Genomic DNA, 21,414 nt, shown 5'->3' with positions numbered 1-21,414 from the left:
TGCTGAAGAACTCTCAACCAAACATCTGGCGGTGAAGCGGACTGATCTGGAAGGACTACATGTTTGGAGCTTTGCACAAACAACAGAGCTTCAGAGGCCCAGAACATCTCCTCTTATAAACATGTCGTATAATATTCAAAGCAGTCTCTGCTGACGTTCGGTCATGGATTGCTGGATGATGCTGCTATCAGTGATCGGTGTTCCCATCATGGCCCAGTTGCCCAAACATGGTCAGTCCTTTTGACGGTGGCTTCAACCAGACAACAAAGCTCCCCTGGTTGCCTGTGGGCTGTTGTGTTAGTGTGTGTGAGAGGATGTCTGCCAGCTGATATCTGTGTCAGAATTGGATGTTCAGAAGATATTTTCTTTCAGATTTGTTGGTGTGCTTGAAAACGCGTGAGTAATTTCCGCGCTGGTGTTTGCCAACTCAAAGCTGCAGTGTCCCGCTTTTGAGAACAACACGAACACACACACAGGACACACACATCCCCTTCACAGCCAGACTCAACTCTTTCCCCCTCGTCTCCTCTCTATTTGCCCCCTTTCTTCCTCCCTCCCTCCCTTTGTCACTCTTTCACTTCCCGCTGCATCATTGGTGAAGCCACGTGCTCTCTGTTTATCAACGGCAAGGGGAGGGAGATAGAGATAGAGAAAGAGAGAGAGTCGCTCTCTCTCTCTCATTTTGTTTAGTGCACCCACAGACACACACACACACACACACAGACACACTCGGCAACGTCCACTATTCCAATCTTAGCGGCTTGAGGGACGCTTACACAGACACAGATAGCAGAGAGAACAGCTACACCAGACCGTTCCGACTGGAAAAGATTTCAACTCCACCACAGGTACTGTAAAGCTTGATCCATCCGGGGCATGATTTATTTTTTTTGTCTGAGAATGTTTGTGAAACAGTGTTTTGTACCATAAAAAAATTTTTCAAGGCTCTAAAACTCTTTCTGAAGCTGACACAAGCAGAATCTCTTCTCTCCGTCTAAAAATTAGGAGTTAAGCTCCAATATGCTGCAGCTGTTGAGTGTTAAGAGGAGGAGGATGGTAAAATGAGGACGAGAGTTTTGGCACGATGTGTGTGTGCAGCCCATCTGCTTTGTACTCTATACTTTACTTCAACCCCCCTCTCCATCACACATACACACCTCCCATCGCCTGCCTCTGCATTGGAGCGAACAGCACGTCGGCAGGTTGAATTTATTGTCCCCGCAGAAAAACAAAGTGCGTCATTTACACTACCTTGCCGTTGATAAACAGACGTTGCCTATGAACAAAACTAAAAAGTCATTTTTTGAGCTCATGTGTTTGAGCTGAAAGGCACATTGTGTTGATGCTTATATTTACAGTGAAACTGGGTTGGTGTATTGAAGTTGCTGCTTCTAGAACAAGTATTTTCACTCTCAGTAAACTCAGACTTAAGTCTAAAGGGGCATCTATAGACAATAATGTTTGGTTTCTGAATGCTGAACCTACAGTACAGTAGGTGGCAGTTGATTGAATTTGGTGCAGGCGTGTCCCTATACTTCCTGCACTAGCTGATTGCTGCTGAAAGACTGACAATCTTGATAGTAAAAACAAAGTCCAGAAATTTAAGACCTAAAAGTCCTAGGATTAAATCCTTTCTGTGAATTGTAACTTATCGATACTACTACCAATAAACCTCTTAGTCTTATAAATATTGTATTTTCTTTTAAAGGGCCTGGCTCGGTGAAACCATAGAGAGAATATTAGCAGAAATATTAAGGAGATGTCCCACTCCAAAGCCCTTTTTTATTTGGTCCTCTACCGTTGGAGATCTCCACTCCTCTTATTGTGTTTTAACATTCTGGGGTGAATCCACAAAGCAGCCCCATGAATTGTGCTTCACTTGCAACCGCTGTCCGGCCCATCTAAATGACCAATTCAAAAAAGATAATGTGCTAATTAATAATATTACAGTGTAAACATGCATACAGTTTTTCATTTGCAGCTTGTTTTTTGTAGAGGGAAGGAATTATTTTTGTATTTGTTTATATATATATTTTTTTTTGTGGTTTTCTTTTTCTCATTACTAAAAAAAATATTTATTTCATGATAAAACTGTCATTGGCTCCTGTCACTGAATCCCCCCAAAAAACAGTTGGGCTTCAGCTACCACCAGCTCTCTGAAGTAAAGCCCTCTGAGGCAAATTTGTAATTTGTGATTCTGGGCTATACAAAATAAACTGAATTGAATTGAATTGACTGTTTCTGCAATGAGGCCCTTTTACATTAAAAATTAAAAAAAGGAATGGGTGCATTTTTGCACCAAATGTCTGCATTTACCTCTTTAAATATGTGCAGATAGCACAGGAGCATTGAGACGCCATTTGCTCAGCAGCATTTGCATTTTCTGTCTTTTTGTCTGATTCTTGCAAGTTCTGCAGGTGCAAAAAGCTGCTCAATCCTTTTGTGAATTCGCCCCCCTTCTGTTTTAACTCCATAAAACTTGTTGGCTTTTTTCACTGCTGCGCTGCTCCATCAGCACATGAAACAGCCACTGAAGCCGGCTTGACTTGCCTTTGGGAGCGGGTCTGTTTCTCAGCTCGGGGTTTATAAATAGATTTACAAAGAGAAATGCACTGCTGCTGTTGTTCCTACATGAGCTACTGTGCAACTCATCACTGCTCCAGTTAGCCCGTATTTGGAAAAAGGATTTGGGAGTTTTTGGATGGCAGTAGCTTACCATTTCTGCAATAAACAAGAATTAAAAGTCAACACTTAAATTAATATCAATTTTTCCGAGAAAAAGAAACAATCTTTCTTGACAGTCTGGTCTTTCACCATAACTGGGCCAATGAAAGAGACAGCTGAGAGTGGCTAAACCCCCCTAACCGTCTATCAGGGCTATCCTTAGTAAGGTAGGCTAACTAGCTAGTAATCTAGCTTTCACTGTCTGACTGGAATGCTTAACAGCATGAGTGCATTTCCTAATGTTAAAGTTGTTAAGAGACACACAGCAAAACTTACCAACAGTTGATAGCCAACAGCATGTGAGCTTGTTGAAAATGGAGGGAAAAGTGTTATCAGTGTTCCAGATATTTTCAGATATTTTTCTACTATCGCTGCATTCCATTTACCTCGGAAATCGGAAATAGGAGCTGGGTGTGACGTCACACCAGAGTTGACTGCGTTCCAGAACAACAAGTCGGAACACCTGATGGGGTTTGCTCCAGCCAGGCTAGCTATTATTAGCATTTACCAGTTGATAACAGCACATTACGGCGGTATTTTGAGCATAGAAACACCACAGCTGATAGGAGTTAGACAGTACTGTATGTATGACTGATTAAATGAAACACAAGTAAGACAGGGGATGCTAATAAACATAACAGTACCACAGCTTTTTAACTGTTGATGCTCGTAGGAGCCATTTGGGATTTTAAGGTCTTTCAAATTTCAGAGACAGAAAGCCAACTTCAGGCGGTGTTCTAGTAGAAATGTTTTGACTGGAACTCAGGAATTCTGACTTCCCTTTTCAAATTGAATGCAGCATTTATTTTTATGTTTTCAGTTTAACTTAAAGGGTAAAGAGACAATAAGTGAGGTTGCAACTGTCCTTTATAAGAAACTGGTGTTTTTTTTATGATTCATAGAGTTGCTAATAAATACTTGTGAGTCATTGATTTAGAAGTTTCAGAGATGTCTGTTGTGCAAGGATTTTTCTGTGTTTCTTGTTCTCTGTTTTGGAACAACTCTTCTTCCTCCTCTGAGTCTAAAGACCCAACTGTCAACCCCCTCCCACCCACTCTCACCCTCTCTCACCTACTCTCACCCCTTCCCACCCAGTGGCATTTTCAACAATGAAAGCTGGCACTGCAAGTGGGCCACTGAAAAAAAACAGTGTTTTGCATGCTGATTTTATTTCCTCTTTGCTAGATGCTTCTGTTGGATCGCTGCTCTAACTAGCTATCTTCCTCGTGTCTATTTGGAAATGGGACTACAGTATTATTTATGTGATTTAAAGCGTGTGTTGTTGTACTTCTTTCAGGCCAATATAACAGTAGGTAAATACTACTTTAAAAACCTCACACAGGATTTGTTATTGATTATAAGAACAAATTCTAACAACTAGATGAGTATCAATCACTCAACAGTCTTCTTCTATTAAATGTTAACCTTCACATTTCTCTGCCACAGGATCTTATTCATCTCTGTCTCCAACCTAATGATACCTTCTGTCTGCTTTGTGTAGTTTTATTGCATGGAGTCTCCTCACATAATTCTGTGAATCGTATTACTGCCTTTGCACCTGCAATGCACCAACACCAGTACAGTAGACTTTGTCTCTTGTATTTTTATACCCACTGCTAGATGGGGCCTGGATTGTTTTGGAACTTCCCTCCCAAGGCTGGGTGCACGGTTCCACAGAGCCTCCTGCAGACCATGTACGTAGGACTCGTGAAGCCACTGTACATCCCCGTGCCGCACAGGTCCCTCCTTTATCCAGCCTGTGCAGATTTATCTTTGGCATTTTCCGTCCATCCGTTCCATTCTGTTGATCAGTCAGTCCCGTGTTTCATATTTTCATTCTGCAGCGTGGATCCAAAGAGAATTCATCGTTTAGTTGTTAAACAGACATGCAACAGGACGAGTAGTCCATCTGTCATCTGACAAATATCTATTTAGCTATCATTTCTAAATCATAACATAATGCAACAGATAATGGGAGTTAGCCTGGGAGCGAAGCCAGACCGTGAATGAAAGATTCCTTCAACAGCATTTGATGCTAGCCATTCCAGGTGACACACTGTGTCAGTGAGAGTGTTCCAACATGAGCTGTTTGCTCATCCCTTTCACCCTTTTAGTGTTTTATACACATCAGAACCAGACAGCCATAAAATAATGACATCTTTGATTCAGCTTTGCCAAACCTCTTGAGCTCATTGACTCTCATTCAATTCCCATTCCTACTAAAAGCAGGCTGAATACAGCTTAAAAATTAATAATTAAACAGAAGATTGGTGCTGCATCACAGTGTTGATTTAATTGTTTCATATTACAGTAGGGGCTTGTGAAAAATAGCCAATGACTGCATTATAACATGTCAAATGTCTGCTTTTCCCTTTACAAAATAACACCAGCATCTAATGCCCTTCACCAATTATATTATGTAAAATACTTATTTTTCACACAATATATCTGCTTGCTAAAAACAATAACTTATAAGCCTTATTCAAACCTTTAAAAAAATGCTTTTGCAAAAAAGATAAAAGTCTACTCACTTGCTTATTCTGAAGCATTCATATATAACCACCTTTTATCATATGACCAAAGCTCCATACTTGAGGTGATGAGAACTGAGCCATCTCCATGACAACTGATCAAACGGTATCAACTGATGTGACATGCTGTTGAAAGCTACAAAAAAAAGCTAGAAAGGGGAACTTGGTGTTTTTTATGTCAAAATATATAAGCAAAATAAAAGCACTCTTGCGAGTTCATGTTGATAAAGACAATATCTACCAATATGAGAATTAATATAGAAATATGCACAGGAAGTCAAGTGCAGAAGAGAAAAAGACGTTGTCTCTTAGGTCACCAGCTAAACCTTGCTATAGTAATGAGAGCTATGTGTTTCTAGAGGACCAAATGTCTTTTTTTTATTTACTAGGTTTGAAAAGTGGCTTCACCTAGTATATGATAACATTTGAGGAAAGGATTATCAATAACTAATTGATCCCAAAACAATATTTTGGTCTTCAGTTCCACGTTTCCTTGTAGGCCCGCCATCTAACTTGTTGCCTAGGTAACAATCCAGTGTCCAACAAACACCAGTGCATTAGATCAAACTCCTGGAACTCTTTAGCAAGTGTTTGGTTCCTCAACAGCAAACAGACCTCAGTTGGTGATTTTTAGGTACATCGCACCGTCATTGGTTATCATGAGTGTAACCAGAATGAAATGGAGCATAACAGCATGTCCTGTCATCACACATACACACCTTTTTTTCTCAATGTGTGTGTTATCTATTAGTGTTGCCCATCACCTTTGCCAGCCTGTGTGATTGTCTGAGTCACCCTGGAGGGAACTGCATGTTCCACACATCTCTGCATGAACGTTATATGACGTATTTGTGATGGAGTGTCGGTGTGTACGCAATATAGTTCATCTTCAACTCAGTAGTATATCTATGGTACCAATGATCACCTTGGTAAATGTTCTAAAAGTGTCTAAAGAGACAAATGTACTTTCTTTATGTTAAGTGATCCCTGCAGAAGAAAAAGTTGCCATTGTCCCAATGTGATCAGAGCCAGAGCGGATGTCATGATGTGTTAAATTGAAGGACATCCGTTCATTATGTGAATGCTGCTGCTGACACATTGGTTATTGAACGTCTGCGCAGTGGTCACTTTTGGAGGATATCTATAAAAATGGAGGGTGGCACTTAGGGGGCAACAGTTTCATGTAATATGTGGATGTCCTCAAGACGAGCTGGTTTCAAGATGAGTTGTTATTCATTAGAAAACTGAATGCACCTTGCTATCAGCAAAAAAAGAAAAAAAGAGGTTTGAAATGTCGCTGAATACACACGGGGACTGAAATCTTCTCTGAATAACGGACTGTGCATTGATTAGTGGGTTAAGTACAGAACAAAAATAGTAGCCTTGTAAGGACCATAATCCATCAAACTAAAAATATGTTTCCGTACCACCTCTTTGCATTTCACTCGGTATCTGTGAGGTATAACGACTGGAGGAAAACTCAATCTGATGTTAGCAATAGCTACTGTAACAGCATTATTAGATGTAAATACTAAAAGTGAAACGTTTTCCATATCAAGTGCAATGAATAGAAATCACCTGAGTAGAAACAGATCTATCTGTGATGATCCGGTCCAGTGAAAGTGGAGTTGATCAGTAGTAAAGCAGTGGTGTCTGGCCATGCAGATGGTTCTGATTTTATTTGCAGTGTTTGTGAATTCTCCCTCCTGTCCAACACGATGGAGGGGAAAGGAATTTAATTTGTGGCGATGAAACATTTTACTTTTCAGAAAGTAAATAAGTATTACTCTGGGTAATCCACAGACCCCAGATCTGTTTCACAACTGTTTTGGCTATCGTCACACGCTAACGTCACAAGGCAGTTGGGTTTTACAAAGTCTTGAAACAGCCTTGCCTTTATACACGTTTTTATCAATGGTTTTGATTTCAAAAGGCTTTCACATATTACCTTGTTTGGCACTTTTCTCTATTTGGCATTTCCCCCAGCTAAAGTATTGCCTTTTGGCTACAGCTACATTTCTATGGAGTTAGGTTATAAAATAACAATTTATCTTTCTTTAGTTCAGGTTTATCAACTCTTTATCTATTTTTTATTTATTTAATTTATATCTAGATTCTCAATAAGATCTATTCTAATCTTCCCTCTTTGATGTACCCCTTAGTCCCTCGACATAATTTGGCTTTACCTGCAGTCTGAGTCGGAAATAAAATACAAGGCATCGCTGCTGTTGGGGTGCTGGGTTATGACCTGTTTTCAGTGAACAGATCATGTGTCTTTGAAGGAAGCAACTGTGGTTTGTTCAGGAAACCATTCATCTCCTCAGCATGCTCCACTGAGCTCTGCTCCTCGACATCTGGCTCTCCGTTTGGTTCAGGAAGGAGTCCGGCAAACACTCCCCACTCCCCCCCCAGTTTACTGCTGGTAGCCACACACTGTCCGCCCATCTGTCCTGCTGGCATTCACCCGGCAGCCCTAAGGATGGACCTTAGAAACACACCCACTAGAAGGAACATTTGGTTGCATTTTTCAGTAATGCTAGTGGACAACCCAACTGTGCCATTCAGCCTGAGCCAAAAACATATAAGTCATGGTGTGTGAATGTTGTTGAATAAGGCTAAGATGTAGTGTTTGGCCTCAGCGTGATGGTAGATAAGAGGTTAACGTTTCAACTCCTCAGCCCGACACAAATGATCAGTGATAAATGATCAGTGAAGCATGCTCATTAAAAAACTGGGCTAGTTTGAGGTAGAAGTGACCTTTTCAGCAGTCAAGTTCATATTTTCTGAACTCGAAGATGAGTTAATAAGAAAGTAGAGTTATAACTCAGTGAGCATTAGTAAGGTCGAATACTAATGTTGACAATAAGGTTCCAGTTCATCCCTGAGGCATTGAATGGGGTTCTGGTCAGGGCTCTAGTCAAGGTCTACCACAATTTTGGCAATATTGGTAAAAAAATATTTACCAATATTGGTAAAATAAATATTTATGAACCTGGCATATTGCACAGGGGGGCATTGTCCTGTTGAAACAGGAGAAGACCTTCCCCAAACTGTTGCCACACAGCTGGAAGCATACTATTGTCATAGGTTTTTCTTAATTGTTACCAAAGGGCCTAGCCCACAAGATGAACATTATTCCTCCTTCACTACCAACACTAGCATCATGCATTTAGACAGGCAATGTTCTCTTGAAATCTGCCAAATTAGATGTGTCCATCCACGTTTGCCAGATAGTGAAGCGTGATTTACTTTATGAATTGGGGTGATGCTTAAGTGACCGTGTGTCATGCTTTATGCAGGACTTCACAGCAATTTTATCCCTTGTCCCTGGTCCCACATATTAAAACGATGTCCCGCATTATGAACTAGTTTTCAAAAGTTAAACCAATGCAGAACAGACGCTTTGCTAAAGTCTGACTTTTATCAAAAGGAAGCAGGAGAGGCTGTCAATCAAACTGTGTTTCAGGGCACAGAGTAGCACCTGGAGGTTCGGAGATGCACTCAGCTGTGTTATCACTATCGGTCCCTACAGGCCGGGGGTCAAGAGTAGTAAGCAGGGAGTCAGCAGGCAGTCAATGAAAGTATAAAACAGCCAATAAAGGTGTCTCGAGAAAGTGTGAGTAACCGCAACCACTAGAGGTCCTTGAGCATGAAGCCATAACAGGCCACCCAAAATATTATGCAGTTTACTGCAGCAGAATGCAGGATTAGCTGTGTAACTAAAAATCACACTGAAGTCAAACTCACAATAAGCGTCAATGTATGCAAGTTATCAGCTCAAATCCTCACATAACACTTGACACAATCTGGCCATAATACACATAATACACTACAACAAAAAATATATATATAAATTCCACTCACCAAGCTTAGCCGATGTTGAGTTGCTCGAGAGGTACAGCAGTAATTGTAGAGTTAGTTCCATTAGCTGTTAGCCGTTAGCCAAACACATTGTCCAAAACAATGTACAAGAAAAGCGGCCAAGAGGTCTGCATCAGTGTGTGTACTGGGAGATCCTTTAGCGAAACAATCCGCAAAGTATTATCTCCCCACTGTGGGTGCAGAGTAACATGTGCGCGGTCGGAGATGCACTCAGCTGTTTTATCACTAGCGGCCCCTAGTGGAGCATGCAGCAATAAATGGCCATCTAAAATATTATGTAGTTTAATGCAGCAGAATGTGAGATTAGCCGTGGACATACAACGAGTTGCACACTCACTCATTTGCAGACGCAAACAGACACATGCAGACCAGACACTGGTGGTGGTGATTATGATTCAATTCAATTCAGATTATTTTGTATAGCCCAAAATCACAAGTACAAATTTGCCTCAGAGGGCTTTACAATCTGTACACATGTGACATCCTCTGTCCCGGAACCCTCACATCGGCACAGGAAAAACTCCCTTAAAAAACCCTTAACAGGGAGAAAAAAGGAAGAAACCTTTGGGAGAGCGACAGAGGAGGGATCCTTCTCCCAGGATGGACAGAATGCAATAGAGGTCATGTGTACATAATGAACAACATAACAGAGTTACAACACATTCAATGTATATGACATAATGATTCATATAATCAGAGTAGTAGCAGAGTAAGGAAGGAAAAATTAAGACTACTTATAATACCAGCAGCAATGACTATAGTAGAATTTAAATAGGGAATAGTATTAGTAACGTGACTAATAATAATAATTAGCACCACGGCTTGTTGTAACGTTTTGTTCAGTGAATTGTGACCCACTGTTACGTTTTACATTACATTTACAATAGAAAATAACTGAAAGTGAGAACACTTAACTTTTGAAAGAAGAAATAACACATTCTTTTTTATTAAGATACTACTAGGAACTTTAATTTCTGTTGATTTTGGCGGTCCCTGAGGACAAAAGCGATAGTGTTTCCAAATACCCTTTAGAAAACCTCTAATTTTACTGCAGCAGGGTCTGACATTCGGCCCGTCTCAGTCCAGGAATTTGATGGCTTTTATGGTCAACCTGTGTGATTTCGTCTGATTTCACACAGTATCCAACCCGTTGGACAGGTTCACTTTAATTCAATTTAACTATTTTCAGACACACTTCCAAAAAAGAAAATTTACAGAAGTGGAGAAAACAATCTTCCCACTGGTTCCATTTTTTTAATGGAGCTTTCAATGATATCTTGTCTCTTAATAGGGTATTTTTATTTGCTTGAAATCAAATTTCAGGTATCATTAAAGAGGTCTTTAAAGATCTTACAGATGTGTCCTCTAGAAACCGGTCAATACTCAAAGTAAATTAACGAATAAGTCCGGAGATCACATAGGTTCAGTGCTTTCTCCTCTGCTCACATCCTCACTGTTGGAAAGCAGGTCTCAGCAGAAACCTAGACCCTTAAAGGGGGCGCCCACCTCTGGCACCTCAAACTGTGATGCCCCTCACTGAGAGCCGCGGTGAAAATAGAGCTCAGAGGGAGCACGTTGGCAAAAGTGTGATCACGCCACTGTGTGACTAGACACTCCCTGTGTCCTCTTCACTCTCCTTTGTTTTACCTGAATCAGCTTGCTGTGTGCTATGAATACACTAAGTATGAATGCAAAAATACACAGCCTTAAATGCGAAAACGAGGATGCTTTTCTCACTCTGTTTAAAGATACCATGCGTAACGCTTTTTTAAAAGAAGTAAAGCTTTCATCTGACAGCGGCTGACAAGGAAGCTTTTTTTATGCCAGAAGAGAAAGTGCTGCTCAGTCTGGTTGCTGATAGCTGATATTGAATATTTTATCCTCCTCTCCGACATAGATATCTCTGCTCTGGGTAGCCTCTCTGAAGACTACTCTAGACGTTCAGTAGCTATGAATAAGTCATAAGTTTCTCCTAAAATGGTGCAGAGAGCTGAGCTGCAAACGGTGATTTTAAATGTGCATACAAACAGCAGGTGTGTAAATAGATGCACATCAGCATCTGTTCATCTGTTTGTGCAAACCACACAGACCAACAGGTCAGATGATGGCGATTGGAGGAGGGATGTGTGGACGTGAATGTCGGTGGGGCATGTCAGTCAGGATTAACGTCTCCGCTCTGATTGATTGGAGGAAGCTCCACCAGGAATCACATCCACTTAGTTCAATAACGTCAATATCTGAAAGACTTCAGGGAGGAAGTAAGACGGCAGATTGGTGATGGATAGACTGCTGCCATTTAGATTTTTTATCACCCATTTCATAATTTATATACAGTACATATATATTTGCACGATATAATATTCAGTTTATGTTGTCCCCTGCCTATACAATCGATGTAGATGTTCATACTCATCCTGAAGCATAGGGGGAAAGAACAGTTTGTTTCAGGCTTCAGTAACAACACTAGGATTAGTTCTCAAAAAGTACAGCGGCCTGAAGCGAGTAACCACCACGGTAGCTGAGACATCTGATGATGAAATACTGTGGGGCTGATGAGTCGATGCATTGCAGGTGTGTGGCTCGGAGCAGGTGAAACAGCTTGGCAGCAATTAGGGAGCCGGGAGAGTGAAAGGTGAAGCCACGCCCACAGACAGAGATAGAGACAGAGGGTGACAGATGGGGGAGGACTGGAAAAAGAGGAGAGAGGGAGACACAGGAGACACTGGGGAGGAAAAAGCTTGAGTGTCCCGCCAAGCGGATCAAGAACACTGAGCAGGGTGGGTGGAGGGGTTCTGAAAGAGGGAGAAGTGGCCTGGGAGCAGTTCCGGAGAAAGACAATATGGGCAATGTAGGCAGAACCGTTCTCTTGAAGACGTTACCTTTTTTCGGAGATCAAGCTTTGTTTCTCCTCAGTCAACACACTTGCCCTCTCCTGTTTCTGGAATCACACAGTAATCGTGATCAGGTGCCACTGTCACAACTTCCATCTCGGAGTCAGATCCTGAATCCGGGATATCCATGTCTGGAGCTGGGAGGATCCCAAACACTGGGTCTGGCTTCAGGTGCTTCATGTTCCATTCAAAGAGAACTAGAGGTCGGGGACGTAGGCTGGACAACAGAGGAACACAGCCAAGGAGACGGGACCCCATAGGAGAGCGGAGATGGTCAGGAGCTGGCTACAGCAATATTAGCTACTGTATTGATATCACAGTTGTTAGCAATACAGTATATCGAGACACCCCATACAATATGTAACAAATGTACCTTTTTGAACCCAAACTACAATCTTTTCCATATCCTTACCAAATAGTTTTGTTGCCTTAACCAAGTGGTTTCCTGTGAACACGGAAGGTTATTTTGAAAAGAGAGTGTACGCTTGAAAAAACGATATGAAGGACTTGGAACGTATTTGATGATTTAGGAGTGAAGAACCTAATGATTAGTGGATCACTAAAGATCATTAGATATTTCACTGATTAAGTGAACATTTTGATCTGCTGTTGGTACTGGGTGAAAAAGCAGGGGACCACAAAAGTCATTAAATTACATGCTATGGGTTCTATGAATGGGTGAATCAAATTTCGTAAAAATGCTAAAGGCTCACTCTAGAGTCAGTGTTTGGTTTGTCCGTGCTGGGCGTCTGTAGAAACATGGCGGACTGTAGATGTGAAGGGCTCATTCTAAACTAACAAACCCTCAAAAAGTCTTAGTTTCAGATGATTATACACTGATGGAAACATAGTTGTTATATATTCCATTTCAGCCAATAAATTGCAAACCAAAATCTTGCACACTGGCCCTTTAAGTAGTATATTGTATGTTTCTTTCTCTTTGTATAAAGTTGTTGTAGACATCAAGCCTCAAAGCTGCAGTTGACTTCACAGCATTTCTTCTTTTTGTTTTATGGCTTAAGTATCTGAATCAGTCTTTGTATTTGTATCCTTGTTGCTTGTACTTCACCAGTCCCTCCATCTTCTAAATCTTTCCATCAGCCAGCAGAAGCACCCAGCTGGGGGTGTGTGATCTCAGTGAAGATGAGGAGGAGGGGGGGCGGTTAGCCTCTTGGAAGTATGGCAGCCATATGTCTAATGAATACACTTGAGCGGAGTCGGTAACCTTGTGGCCCTCGTCTTATTTGTCCCCCCGTCTCGTCCTCTCTGCCCCTGTCTCGTTGTGTCGTCCCAGTTTCCAGGTATTGATCCGGTGATTGTACATCAGATCGGACGCTTCCCCTCCGCGCCGCTGTGCAATCGATTTCCTGTCTGATGGGAAGCTTCTCTCTGAACCTCTTTACTGTCCATGCATCCCCTTAATGTGCTCTATAGTCATTGGATGATTGGAGCAAAGACACTGTCTCCAAACCTCTACATCAGTCATACATAACGCACAAATGGTCTAATTCATTTATACAGCAGAGGCATATACACAGTCTAGATACTACATAAATAAATTACACTGCATTACTATGTTGACATTATCCAAAACTCTGTAGTTCAAATGACAATATAATTCTAAATGTTTTCATATAGCGTAAGGATACCATCATTCATTTAAATTGACTATAGATGCTACTGTATAACAATACAATATCAATATAAACATCTTAAAAAATGTCATCGATGGCCTTGCTGTGGCAAGACCTTTTTTTACTATTGAACCCTTTCTTCTTTATCTCAGTGACATTAGACCCTAAGGTGACTCAGTATTAACAGCTCTTGTTAATTGTCCCTGTTTCTTGTCTTCAGCAGGTCTCTTAATTCTGCTGCTGATGCTGTTTGAAGTGACAGACGTAATTTACAGATAACTGTAAATAAGTTATGTGTCATCTCAGAGTGAATAAATGTTCCCCTCTAAAGCATGAGATTGTTTTGAATGCGGGGATCACCACATCAGTCACAGTGCTGATCATCCAAAAGCCCTACTACCTTTTAATCTGTCCGCCTTCGTCTGAATAGCACAAAGACAATAAGTAATAATTAAATACGATACAAATAGTAGTGTCTCATAACCCTATATGAACTGGAGTAGGAGGAGGAAAATAAAACAAAGAGAAAGGCAAAGAGAAAAGGTTACTATGGTGCGACTGTGAGAGGAGTCATTTGGCAAGAAGTACGTGCCATTGGAGAACAAAGGAGGACATTATGTGTAATTTAAACCAGGAGAGCAGGGAGGGGACGGCAATAAGGTCAGTTCTATGATTTAATACGGCGACAATGCAATGATACTATCTGCTTTCTGACTAACCCAGTATGAAATGTCATTGTTGGGAACGTGAAAATACAGAGCAGACGAAAGCACACAAGGTGACGCAAGAGATGTGTGATCTTGACGAGTTGGTCTCATAAGATGGTGGGAAAATATATGTGTACCGTTAAAAAAAAACAGCAGTGGGGAAGGTGAGCAGGACTCAGTGGGCCTTGGTAGTCATAGCAACCCTTTCTGGGCAGAATGAAAAGAAAGGAGTTAGAGAAAAGGAAAAAGGACAGGTCTATTTTGTTCTCCTCAACAAACTGCTGTGAAAGCAGACTGTTTTCTCCCCAAACCAGAAAAAAAGGACCACTTGTTCGGAGAAAAAAAGCTTCTTTTTTTGTTGGCAGTGTTCCTTCATGAGAGAGAGGACATAGAAAACAGGCCTGTAAATAACTTCTCACCCACTGACACTTTGGCTGCCGGACCACATTTGGTTGAGGGATGAAGAGAGGCTTTAAAGTTCGGCCCTCCACTGTGGAGAGTGGACTGTGATGGCCGCATGCCTCACTGTTCAACTGGATGGCTTTAGTGGCAGTGCTGTTCATGAGATACAAAACACAACACTGGATGGAGGAGGCAAAGTAAAGTAGATAAATATGTTGAAATATTCCAACACATTCACAATCTATATGATAATATGAAGATTTTTTTATAACTAGAAAGGTGTACTCTGTAGAGTGCAGATCTCTACCAGGTGGTCTGCTATGACCAATGCTGTATTGCATGAATACAATCCACAGTTTGCTAACCCCCCCTCTATACACCAATGGGCTGTAAAACAAGCAGATCGAGCAGCAATGTATGCAGGGAATCGGCTTGAAGTCGTTGTATAAGATCTGTTGTACACTCTTGCCAAATAAAAAAATAAAACTGAACAAGCCGTACTTGAGTACAAAACTGTAGTCATCAGTGAGAAGACAGTTTCCCCCACTGTGTTTCTGGGCACAGAGTAGCCCCTGGGGGTTCTGCGATGCAGCTGTGTTATCACTGTCCGCCCCCTAACGGCCAGGGAGTGTTAAGAGTAGTGAGTGAGGAGTCATCAGACAGTCAATGGTAGTAAAACAGCCAACAAAGGTGTTTTGAGAAAGTTTGAGTCACCGCCACTGCAACCACTAGAGGTCCTTGAGCAACCAAAATATTATGAAATTTGCTGCAGCAGAATGCAAGATTAGCTGTGGACAGACAAGGAGGTGCACACTGACTAACCAACACACACGCAACAGATTGCATGAGCCTCCTGTAAGAAATAGTATATGTTAACTGAAGCAATGTACATAAATTAATCTCATAAAGTGATTTATTTTTAAACATGTAGCCCCCCCATTTTTTCTTTCAAAACTGCATCCGTTAACGAAGCAACTGTTTCACAACGTCAACGTGCCGTAAAATGATGCGCAGAAAGCCTAAAATGCGTAATAATGACACGCAAAATAAAACTTATAAGCCTTCCTTGAGAATGGGTGAGTTAGGCAACTGAAACACTTGGTTAAAATGATGGCTACGGTTGACAAAAATGTGAATATAAATTGCAAATCTGTGACCCAACGTCAACTCCGGTCTCCTGAGTGAATGTCGGATGCCCATCCACCACCTCGACATCCACATCTCGACTTTACACCTCGCTAGATATAGGTCACATCATTTCCTGCATTGACGCTAAAGATTGGCACTGGGCCTAAACCCTCCACTTGGACTGTGGGTGACTGTGGCTCAGTGCTAGAGAAGGGTCGTCCTTCAATCAGAGGATCCCGTCTCCACTAGTCCATGTCAATGTGTGGACAAGACACTAACCCAAATCGCTCACATTGGGCTGTTCATGAATGGGTGTGAATGTTAGATATTCCTGATGGGCAGTGTGCATTGCATGATAGTTCCATCCATCAGTGTATGAATGAGTGAATGATGACATGTAGTGCAAAACAATTTGAGTGGTCAGAAAAAAAACACTATACAAGTACAAGTGCAATTACCGTTTACTTGTTCTGACATCTCCAGAGTATGTTGCATCAGTGGTTTATAATTATCCAGTCTTAGACTGCTGTTCCTGAGGAAAGCGGTCAGCAGTCATAAACACTTTAAGGAATCATTTTATGGGGACCATGACTGCAGCAAACTCTATAGGAATCTGGTCAGGCTTTTCAAGATACCTTTGGGACAGACGTGTTCGCCAAGCGGAAATTTTGACTTGATGGAAGTGCTAGAAAAAAGGTCATAGAGTCAGCAAAATGTGTTTGAATCATCCTCCTGGGACAATAAATGAGCTAACTCTAGCTTTCAATCCAATCTGAACCGTAATTGTTGCGATCTTGCTGCAGTAGAGGTTGAACAGACTGAGTGATCAACAGACCGAATTTAAAGGTCCACAAATTCCACAAGTCCACAAAAAAATTCCTTCTCATACTCAGAGACACACAATACAAAATGACATGTATCAACATATTTTATAGAGCAACAGCAACAACGTCACCATAGATAGATAGATGCAAAGTCACGCACTAGACAAAGCAATAAATCAGAGGAGGAGAGCAGCGGTATCTTTCCACCGGCAGCAGTGGCGTCACTCGGCCAAATATAGCCGGCGTAATGCAACGGTAATTGATTTCACAACCAGCTGTCTTACATAAGCATGTCAGAGTGAATAGAGAATGTGAGCAAGAGAGGGATGAGACGGGCTGGAATGAGGATAAAAGATGGGAGGATGAGATGGGGGTGAGAAAGAGAGAAAATTGAGAGTGACAGAGAGGGTCAGAGGAGACACGTATGCTGGAGAGGCAAGAAGAAAAAAAGACAGCATGAATGGACGAGATGCTGGAAGACATAGAAGAGGATTGTGTAGGGAAAAGAGATTGGAATAAAATAAACTGTCAAACACTGGTGACAAATTCATAAAGCAGAGAAACAAAAAGAGAGTTAGAGGAGAGCAGCGGAATAGCCTGATAGGAATGAAACATTTATACTCTTACCTACACCAAGTGACTATCATTTGTAAAGTCTGCAATGATTTGACTCCCAACTTTAAAACTGCACTAATTATTATTTTTATGTTTACAATGCATCAAATTAATACAAATCATGTGAGAAGTATTGTTTGAATCTCGGAGAGTTGTCACTAAACTGTGCAATAAGTGCTTTTTAGCCTTTTTTAGCTAATTGTTTTGGTTTTACATCTTGCTAATTCCGTTCTAATCTTCTTCATTTCCAGCAGCAGAAGGCAGCTATTTTGAGTAAATATATATAAAAAGCTCTGATACCAATCAGCAGACAGACACAGTTATGGACTAGCTCAAGAAGGTGGTGGAGCATATAGCAGCTTAGGAGCCACATAGTATAACCCCAAGGAGGTGGTGGAGACCAAAACAAAACTAAAAGGAGAGTGAATATTGAAATAGTATCTATCAGTTGACCTTAAAGCTACGGATGGTAACTGTAATAAAAAATAACTTTTTGTCATATTTGACAACCGTAAATGAGACGGATAACTTGTGTAAACATCGGGTTCCTCTGCCTCCTTTAAGTGCTCCTAAAGGAATTTGCAAGATTCCACCACGCCCTTAAGACAACAAGCAATCAGAGCCGAGGATTCTTTATTGTGAAGCTTGTGAACTTTGATCAAACTGATCAAATTCAAATCAACATTCTGTCACTGCATTGCCTATTTCTCACCTAAGATTTTTTTTCAGAAACATATGTTAGTGACCATTCAGCTGTAGAATGAGAACTTTAGCGACCCGGCACATTAGGATGACATTAGGAGCACTAGAACGAGGCAGAGGAAGCTGTTTTTTACACAGATTATCTGTCTCGTGTACTACTGTCAGGATATAGTGACAGTTTGAGCAAATATGGCAAAAAGTTATTTGTATTAATGTTACCAACTATAGCTTTCAGCATGACAAAATGAGTGATGTTTCTTCTGCTGGATCTGCTGTGTCTGCTGGATAAGCAAATAGGCCTTGATATAATAATCAATCAGCACTCAGTGTAATAAAGGTCAGGAAAACAACTTAAAGGACCAAAATAAATGAATGATAAATGATAAAAAAAGTGAAAAAGTAAGAAGACTTGCTAAAGATTTTCTCACTTTGTATGCAGTGACAAAGAGCATCATAACACTTGAGCTGCTGGATCATTAACTACACAAGCTTTAGGGGAGAACATTTATGAAAGTAATGCAAATTTTTTGAAAATCCAACATGATGGATACAGATGTTCTGGAGGCAAAAAATGATAAAGCAATGGAATGGGTTATGTAAGAAATCCAAGGAGGGAAGAAACAAGGATTTATGGAGGTGAAGTAAGGATGAGGAGGTAATCCTTTAGCATTTTTGTTTTTGTGTTATTTTGAATCTTTCATGCTCACTGCTGTGCTGTCTTCAAGAATGTGGGCGGCATTTTTTTTGGGATTATCTATCATTGAATTGTTGAGTGTGTGTAGGTGGCGCTCTTTTCTTTGTCTCTGCAGCCGTTCTGGCTGCTACTGCTGGTGTTTATCATCCAGTTCTTGTTTTTTATTTCCAGCTTAGAGAGTGCATAGAATGTGTGGTGGATATTGAGTTGACCTCCCCGACAGTCTGGACACTCCTCTGTCTCCAACTACATCAGTCGGTCACAAGAGTGCACTGCCATTTGATATAAATGTGTGTGGGTTTATCCATAGACTAAACTATATATATACAGCCAAGAGCATCATTTCCACTGGGGATGGTTTTAATATTCAGTTATAATATTATACTGACGCAATGGATTGTTTGCTTATTGTAATATATTTGTCATTTCAATAAGAAATAAATAATATGAAAACATTTTACTGAAATGAACATGTTTTTTTGTAAGAATATAAAGGATTTGTGAAGTGGTGACTTTCCGAGGGAAAACAGCAGACGGGCAGCTATGAAGTGAAGGAGCAGGAGGAGGAGAGGTGGTGTTGTTTGGTCTCTGTTCTCATATCGTCGTGGCTCCAATCCAGCGGCCTCAGAAAGGTCACACTCGACCGTTTAATAAACTGGTCACAATGGGAGGGAGAGAGCGAGGGAGGAGGTGAAGGAGAGGGGAAGGAGAAGGAGAGTGAGGAGAGGAGAAAAACAAGGTTTGTTGGTATTTGTTGGAGATCTGGTTAAAGATTTACTGAGTTTAATAACACAAAAATGTCTTTGTGTAAATTATCCAACATCTTAACTATAAATGACCTTAGCTGGAAACAGTTTGAAATTAGTGGAGGCCACCTGTCACCAGTACATAATAGCTTGTGTGTCTTGTACACACAGCCAGGACACTGTGCTTCATAATCCTCAGGGTGCAATCTTACTTTTAAAAGTGTATGTATAATTTTGTTTTACATCCCACAGCTTTACTGTTTTGATCTTGTGCAGAAAACACATCTGAGCAATGGGAAAGTGTGGCATGCAGCGAGCTACCTTGAAAGATCTATGGAAAGCTGCTCAGCATTGTTTCCAGACAGATAGAGCCACTGTACATGACTTACCTAGCACCAAACAATGAACAGAAATACTAGCGTTTAGCTGGTGAACACAGTGAAGCATTCAGCAGCTAAAGAGCAAAACATTTTTATTGTGCCCCCAAGTGGCCACAAAAATCTATTTGGGTTTAAATCAAAATGTAACTTTAACGTTTCCATAACCTTTGATGTTTTTAAAAAGCCTTTAGTGAACACATTTTTGTGTGTTGTCTACCAGAGGTCCCAAGAGTTGAACTGAAGCCAGAAGTCACAAATGTAATGACTTTAGACTCGACTTGAGTCAGACAGCATCTAATCAGGTTGCAGGAGGAAAAATGGCTTTAAACTACCGGCTGCAAATTTGAAAAAGAAGATTATTTATTTTCCCCCAAAACTACAGTGAGCAAAACATGTGGGTCAGACGGAGGCTCAAACATTTGATGAAGAGCGCATTATGACTTGTTTAAGACTAACAACTGAAACTTTAGGTCCCTAACTTGGGACTTGACTCTGGACTTGTCAGTCTTTTTGAGGGCATTGTCTTGGGACTTGTCAGTCTTGACCCGGGACTTGATTCTAGACTTGCAGAGTGCAGGACCTGAGACTTATTTGTGAAGAGCTTAACAATGATTTGGTCCCACCTCTTTAGTCTACTTTAGAGCTTTTGAACCATTGTGAAATGATTCAGGCCAACTCTGATTAGCCACATATTAGCATATGTGACAGGTGGAGCTTTCCTTAAAAAATCCGTCCTGGGGTTAATTTCTAAAGGTGGATTTTCCTTTGTAAGTAGTGGCTCCAAACACTCTGGGGTCACACACAAACACACACACTTTGTCAGCTGCCGGGAGCGCCTCTCTCTGGAATCTGGGTTTTGTCTCTTTTAGGGTGTCAGATAAAAACACAGATTGCGCTGAACGACTGCCATGAGAGAGGAGAGAGACAACAGTAGAGGGCGAATGAGGTTGGGGAGAGAGAAAAGGGAGGAACGCGACAGAGGGGGAAGAGACAGAGGGATGTTGTGTGTTGATACCACAGTGAAGACGCTGTAAGCCCTGACAGATTTGGGTCAGTTACATCATCAGATACATCCGACTCTCCAGTTCACATTAAATTAGGAAATGTAGAGACAACTGTAAATCTGAACAATCTGCCAGTTTTACCATGACAGTACCTCCGTCAGGTGATGTCGTGCCAATAGAAACTATTTATTATTATATACTAAAGTGATGTGTCCTTCTCTGCTCCAACGTTGGTGGACTGATGTGATCATGTACTGTGGCAGTGTTATTGTACTAACCCCACTCTGTGTGTGCGGATGTGTCACAATGTATTTGTGTCCTGTGTATTATGGCTTTGTGTCTGTGTGTGTATGTGTGTCCTCAAACATAAAAGGCAAGTTAAATTAGACCTTAATACAGCCCCAGTCCTCTTATTATCTTTGGGGCAGTAGTCTGTGCACTTCCAAGCTCCACTTTTTTAGTAATCCCGGTCACTAAGCATCTACGTCGACTCCAATTTGGAGTCTTTGTTATCTGGCAAACTAGAGCAGAACATCACTAACTGTGTTTT

The 21,414-nt window shown here is 41.1% G+C and overlaps 1 protein-coding gene across 1 annotated transcript in view; it reads left to right on the top strand.

The window, feature by feature from the left end:
• The first annotated feature begins 805 nt into the window (after positions 1 to 805).
• ndrg4 (NDRG family member 4) overlaps positions 806 to 21,414 on the top strand; it is a 54,384-nt gene continuing 33,775 nt past the window's right edge. Inside the window, 1 exon segment of the mRNA XM_054619331.1 lies at positions 806 to 848. The gene's annotated coding sequence lies outside the window, so the exon portion shown is untranslated.

Source organism: Anoplopoma fimbria, chromosome 19, assembly GCF_027596085.1.
Source record: "Anoplopoma fimbria isolate UVic2021 breed Golden Eagle Sablefish chromosome 19, Afim_UVic_2022, whole genome shotgun sequence".
NCBI lineage: Eukaryota > Metazoa > Chordata > Actinopteri > Perciformes > Anoplopomatidae > Anoplopoma > Anoplopoma fimbria.
The sequence above is the reverse complement of the archived record's forward strand: the minus strand, read 5'-3'. Positions and strand labels throughout refer to the sequence as shown.